Consider the following 6,349-nt stretch of genomic DNA (forward strand, 5'->3'; position numbering starts at 1 on the left):
TTTGAAATATAACCATCCATCCTGGAATCTCATCAACACTGCAGTCTGTGATGTTTTCCCCTTGCAATTGGCTAATTAGTCGGGCTGGGGACACCGACTTCCCAAAATCAACTATGTGATCACTTAAATCTATGAAATCCTTAACATTTAGAGCAAATTGTTGATGCTCAATTTATTACATTATCAAGGATAGGTCTGTGTAAAAACTGTATCTGGAGGAGACGTATTAGCTCAAATGTAAGCGTAATAAAAGGGTTTACATCATGTGTTGTGCTAACTTTATCTAGCCGAGAATTTATCGAAATTGGCTCGACGTGTTTTCTTCCACTTTTTCTTTCTGTTATTTACATAATATCCAAGAGGCGTTGTAATCAAAATGTTATTAGTAGAGGTTCAGTTAACGCAAATGTTTGATACAATCTATGAATATTTTAGTGTTTTTTTTACCTGGTACCCATCATTGTTTCCTATCGACGATATTCGTCAGGACTTCCTTCGTGGATGGACTCGCACAGAGATAAAATATCAAGGAAGGTCAATTGTCAGAACTCTCTAAAGAGGAAACGTAGAGGCCCGCCCAACTATATACGTAAGGTATAATATTCTGATCGCATGTGTTGTCCTCGATCTCTTTTATTTAGCCACGAATTCGTTGAAATCGTCTCGACTAATTTTCTTTAGAATCTATTGTACAATAATAAATGTCAATGTCGTTTTATTGGTGTACTGTAGGAACCAGATATGGACTGAAGAGGTAATCTGCTAATGGACTTTGTTACAACTATCATATATTCATCTCCGGATTCCAAAAATCGGGTCGACGAATTTTCTTTAAACTTTTCATACAGTTGGAAGAGATCCCTAACTAGATATTCTCAGAGAGGCGTTGAAATCGATATATTCTAGTTAGGCGTTCAATAATAACAATCTTTTCAATCGATCCAGATTGTGCGTCTTTTTCATACCCGGTGCCCATAGGTTGTCCCCTTCTTTTGCTGATTCCTCTCGATTAGATTCATCAGGACTTATTTCGTGGTTGGACAAAATGTCAGTGAAAAGTCCATGTCAAAACTCTTTCAAGAGGAAACGTATTGGTCCACTTGTATAATTAAGATATTATATGCTTGCCGCATATGGGGACGTCCATTAATTATGTCAACAATTTTTAGGCAATTTTTTACCCCCCTTCCCCTCCCTTTGTCAACAACTGTCAAACTTTCAGTGACCCCCCTAATAAAAGTCTACCCCCCCCCCCCAACAAACTAACAATATTTTATACGGCTGGCTTTTATGCTAAAAATAGAATTATGGAAATTAAAAGGTCTACAAATAAATTTTAATACATTTTTTTTTACTTGTTTAACAGATTTCAAATTGACTATAACACTTTGAATTCATGAAAAAATCGAGAGTTTATATTCTAGCTTCTATCATCTTCCCATAGGGAAGCCAAATGTTCCTCAGTTGTTATAATGGGCATAGTGGCTGATTTTTTGTAAAAAATAACATTGTTGACGTCAATTTATCTTGAATTCCCCCCTCCCCCATGTCAACAATTGTCAAACTTCTTCAAAACCCCTCCCCCTATTTTGTTGACATAATTAATGGACGACCCTATGCAGTACCCACCCACCCACTTTATGTAGCTCCAATTTCTGGAAATAGGTTAAACAAATTCTTTCAATGACTTTGGCTTATGTTCGAACAGATTCCTGAATAGAAACTGTTCACCAGAAGTTGCAATCGAAATCGTTTAGGTACGGGTTTAATTCGCACTAAGTATTATTAGATTTGCCTCACACAGAGCGTGTTTCATACACCTACCCGTATGTTTGTTTACCCGGTTCCAAGGACTTCAAGATAACATTGGATGTCAACTGAGGGCTTCCTAATCCCGTAGATACTTGAAATAATTCGTCTCTAAGCACATTATGACCACATAAGAGAAATCTCCAATTTCACACTTGTATGGTTTTTTGTAGTTTCACGTTTACTTGAGCCATTAGTAAGCTTTCGAACACAAATACTAATATTTCGCGCCATGCAAAACAGGACGCGACCCCAACATCTAAAACAACTAATTAATCCTATTTCAAATTAGTACTTATGTATACCTATCAATATCTTAACCCCTTCCTCCACATAGTCCGCGATTTGTCTCTAGTCAGCTATATATAGCTGGCACCAAAGAACACTCTTATTTCTCTAACTGGGTTAGAATAACACTAATGCATGCCTGAAGGGCTTTTAATCTTCAAGAAGTTATATCTAATTAGTTATGGAACTATAAAAAAAACAATGAATACCCAGCTGGATGTGAATAAGGAATCAGTAACCAAATGTATTTATAAATAGTTGAATCGGGAATAAGTAACTGGTTACTTATTCTTTATTCAGTCGGTAACTGGTTACTTATTCCTTATTGAATCAGGAATAAGGAATAAGTAACCAACTTGACGTCAATAAATCACGATGCCCTCTGTGTTAATGTAATGGTGTTAAAAAATACAACTGCTCTTTTCAGGGCCACTCCACTATATCGGAAAGATTTGCACTCTTGCCTAAAATCTTTTAGTTGATTTTATATTTTGTTTGACTCGAAAACATTTATTCTCTTGCCTAATTTATTTAGTAGATTTTATATTTTAAGTGTGATAGACTGATGTTCATAAACATATAGCAAAGGTAGGTAAGTATGAAGTTATGTAGGCAGACAGAATGGCAGTCAACGAAATAGTTTATTTTTAAAATTCTTTATGTATTACACGCACTATGGCAGACGATACATTTCGTTTTCTTTAACACGACTGTCAAAGGGTACCACTTTTTACGGTTACACCCAATTATCGTAACCTATAAATGGAAAATAAAATGAACTAGTATAAATTTGTATGAATTAAATACAATATTGGCAACTAATAATTAAACGAGATATGAAATGATATCGAGGCCTATTTTTGTGAGTGCCTATTAGTTTTCTTAACAATGGAATTTTCATATATATTTGATAAATCTCAACGTATATTTTGATATTCTCTTACATACAGGTTAAAGTGAGCAATAATTCTTATTTATCATGCTTAAAAGGAAATCAACATCTATAATACCTGTTTCAACTCAATCGCTCTAAGAAGATAAAAACTTTTCATACAAGGAGATTTTCAACGTTGTGTCATAATTAACGGTCAACACGCAGTCTTTGGAAGCCGACACATATGATCGATGTTGCATGTATCAATGTTTATGCGAGCGGTTGAGATAAAGAAATAAAGAAAGCATGGTATAATATATGCAATATGTGATAATTAATATTAGAATAACTAGGCTAATTGTGTTCTAAGGATAAATATATATATATATATATATATATATATATATATATATATATATATATATATATATATATATATAAAGTACTCAATGTTTTAAAGTTCATCAGACAGCTAAATGAAATTTGAAAATCTCAGCTCCACGCCAGCCTACAGTTGCAATTTTATTTGAAATCCAATTAAAAATTAATTGTTTGATAATATTTAAAATTAAGTACATTTCAGATTTATTAAAAATAAATAAATAATAAAATAAAGAGCCAACTTGTCATATTAATGTTGATGAATCTGAAAAACAAATTATCTAAAATATCAAATTTTAGTAAAAAAATAAACCTTATCAGTATCTGCTGAATCGACTACCTTAATAATATGGCTTATGATGTCTACTGTATCCGTGTCTGCGCTATCCCCTGTATCCACCTCTGCTGTATCCAGAATAGCCGGGTCCTCCGTGATGGCGACGGCTATATCCGCCTCCCGAGTATCCACCGCCACCGAGAGAATATCCACCAAACGAGTATCCATGGCGCCTACTAGGGTAATAACCACTTCCATGGGAATAACCCGGTGCTGCTATGGCAACAGCAACCAGGAATAATAGAAAGATTGCGACGACTTTCATGATGGTTAAAGAGCTGGAAAAAATACGGCAATATTTTGGTCAGTAATAATATTTAATATTGTATTTTAAGCATAGTTACATTTCTTGATTTGCTATTGTTTTCCAAAACGTTCGCTAAATGGTGATGACAATTTGCCTTTAGTATGGTGTAGCTAAAATAATAGAAATCGAGTGATGTTTTCAAATTTAGTCTCTTTTCTTAAACTAGAAGATTATATAATATTTACAAGTCATTATGTCTTTTTGCAGAACTTTCACAAGTGCATTAAAGTGGAACCAATACAAAGCTTTGATACGGTTCAGACGTGAATTTCATATAATTAATAGTTAAATTTTAATATGATAAGAGTCCGAAATATAGAGAGAAATAATATAATCTGAAAGCCTATTATTTGGCATTGTCAATGCGCTTTATCCAAGTCCATTTGACACATAATACTGTCTTAATAGTACACTGCAATTATAGAAATCTGTCTCAGTGTAAATCCTCCTAACATATACAATTAGCAAAACTAGAACAATTGTGCTTAAGGGATTATAGGTAGTCGCGATTTAACACGAACTGGAAACACCATATGATGTCACGAAACATTTGTGTCAAAATTCACAATATATCTTTTACAATAATACCAATACCTATTTACGATGAACTCCTTATAAGGTAAAAGCATTCTTTGTTTGAAACGTGTATTTAGTTTCCTCTGTTCAATGTATACATACTATATATTTCATTAATTGGTGAGACGCCAACGTGTACAGGTGCCCATATATTCCATCACACTCTTCCCCATTTATGTATTATCAATCTGAATGAAACTTTGCATTAAGTGTTCGATGAAAAAGTGGGAGATAAATAGTGGGAAAAAATATTGTAAAGTTCCTATTAATAATCCATTTCAGAAAAGACAAACAATTAAAAAAAAAAAAACACATCATAGCGACTTATACTCACTTTATTGCAGACACGATACATTTCTGTGTATCACAGAGTATTCTATAAATACAGCAGAGAGAGAGAGAGAGAGAGAGTACTTGCTTGACGGTAGCTTCCTTCTGGTAAGACCTGGAACGAAACTGATATCTTACTAAAAGCCCATGCTTATATAGTTACTAGGTGCCATTTCAAACGTTGGCTTGTGGGACATTTTTTCGCATGAAATCTTAAAAAACTATGTCATCAATTATTATTTTATCTTCGTTCCTAGCCACAGAACTTCATCGCTCACAATGAAATAAAAAGTTTAAAATCAAATTTGACAGAGACATTTCTAAAATGAATGATTTTCCAATATTTTCAAAAGAGGTAAGGTCGCTTCAAAAATAAACACTGTCCCTAACATGGAAATAGCTGGGCTATGAAATGCATGTGTCTGGATTTCGGCTTGAATTTCCAAGCAATACATCATTTTGCTTATTTCTGTGCAATACAACAAACATGGTAATCATTTCTCCAGAATGCTCATATCAATCTAGCTTTTTATGCAGTGATTGTGCCGGTAAGCTCGTGCGAGGGAGCTTTTGCCATGGTGACGCACACATGTTACAAACCACGTTTGATGGTCTGCTGATGTGGTGAAGAAAACCAGCATTTTGAAATGAATCAGCGAATCTTCAACAAAACACAACATTAAGATGCATATAATTTGAATTATATATCTTAATAAGGTTATAACGAAATAAGGATCTATCGATATGATTGTTGGCGTCTATTAGCCCCTTTTTCATTTGTAATATACTGTGCAAGCATACATTTCATACAACTTATTTGTGAAGTATCAGACCACACTATTTCCGTTATCATGCTAACTCATGCTATATTGGTATTACAATATATTCATATATACATTCTGCAAGTTTGAGAACCTATTTTAGAGTAAATTTTCACAGCATTTGAATGTCTTTAAATAAATGTATGTAACGGATACTGGTGTGTAGGTTCCATTAATAAATGTATATTCACTTTTATTTATTTGCCTTGGATTACTACTGAAAAACTCGTCGACCACATTTAAATTTATTGCAATTTAAACGAATTGATCTTTACAACATTAGTTATTACTGAGTAATTGTGGCACCAGTATGCAAAAATGAGCATATATATATATTGTTGAATTGTTTGAACCATAGCTTGACTAATCACTAATATGACGCCTTATACAATAGGCGAATAAATCATGCTTCGACAAAAAAATTTGAAATATGACTTTCCAATATGTTTAAACGATACCTTTCATTTCGTTGAATATTTATTGTTAGGACAGTATGCACCAGATAGGTTTCATCCAGAAAAACATCGTATCACGAACTTAAACACGTCCTCAAAAACGACCGCATGGACTTATGATAACATTTCGTGATAACCAAATCTCCCTGGCCTGTTGTGTACCAAATTCAC

At 33.7% G+C, this 6,349-nt stretch overlaps 1 long non-coding RNA gene across 3 annotated transcripts; it reads right to left on the bottom strand.

Annotated features, from left to right (window-relative positions):
- Window positions 1-2,719: 2,719 nt before the first annotated feature.
- LOC149795225 (uncharacterized) lies at window positions 2,720-5,018 on the bottom strand. Of its 3 annotated transcripts, none has more exons than XR_016422288.1 (3): window positions 4,987-5,018; window positions 3,693-3,967; window positions 2,720-2,853 (listed from the first exon to the last, which is right to left on the bottom strand). It is a non-coding gene; the product is annotated as an uncharacterized LOC149795225 (long non-coding RNA). The 3 variants fall into 3 exon arrangements; XR_016422290.1 differs by having other exon boundaries at window positions 4,991-5,013; XR_016422289.1 differs by lacking the exon at window positions 4,987-5,018 and adding an exon at window positions 4,907-4,931.
- Between the last annotated feature and the right edge of the window lie 1,331 nt (window positions 5,019-6,349).

Source organism: Sinohyriopsis cumingii, chromosome 7, assembly GCF_028554795.1.
Source record: "Sinohyriopsis cumingii isolate HCF-2022 chromosome 7, ASM2855479v2, whole genome shotgun sequence".
NCBI lineage: Eukaryota > Metazoa > Mollusca > Bivalvia > Unionida > Unionidae > Sinohyriopsis > Sinohyriopsis cumingii.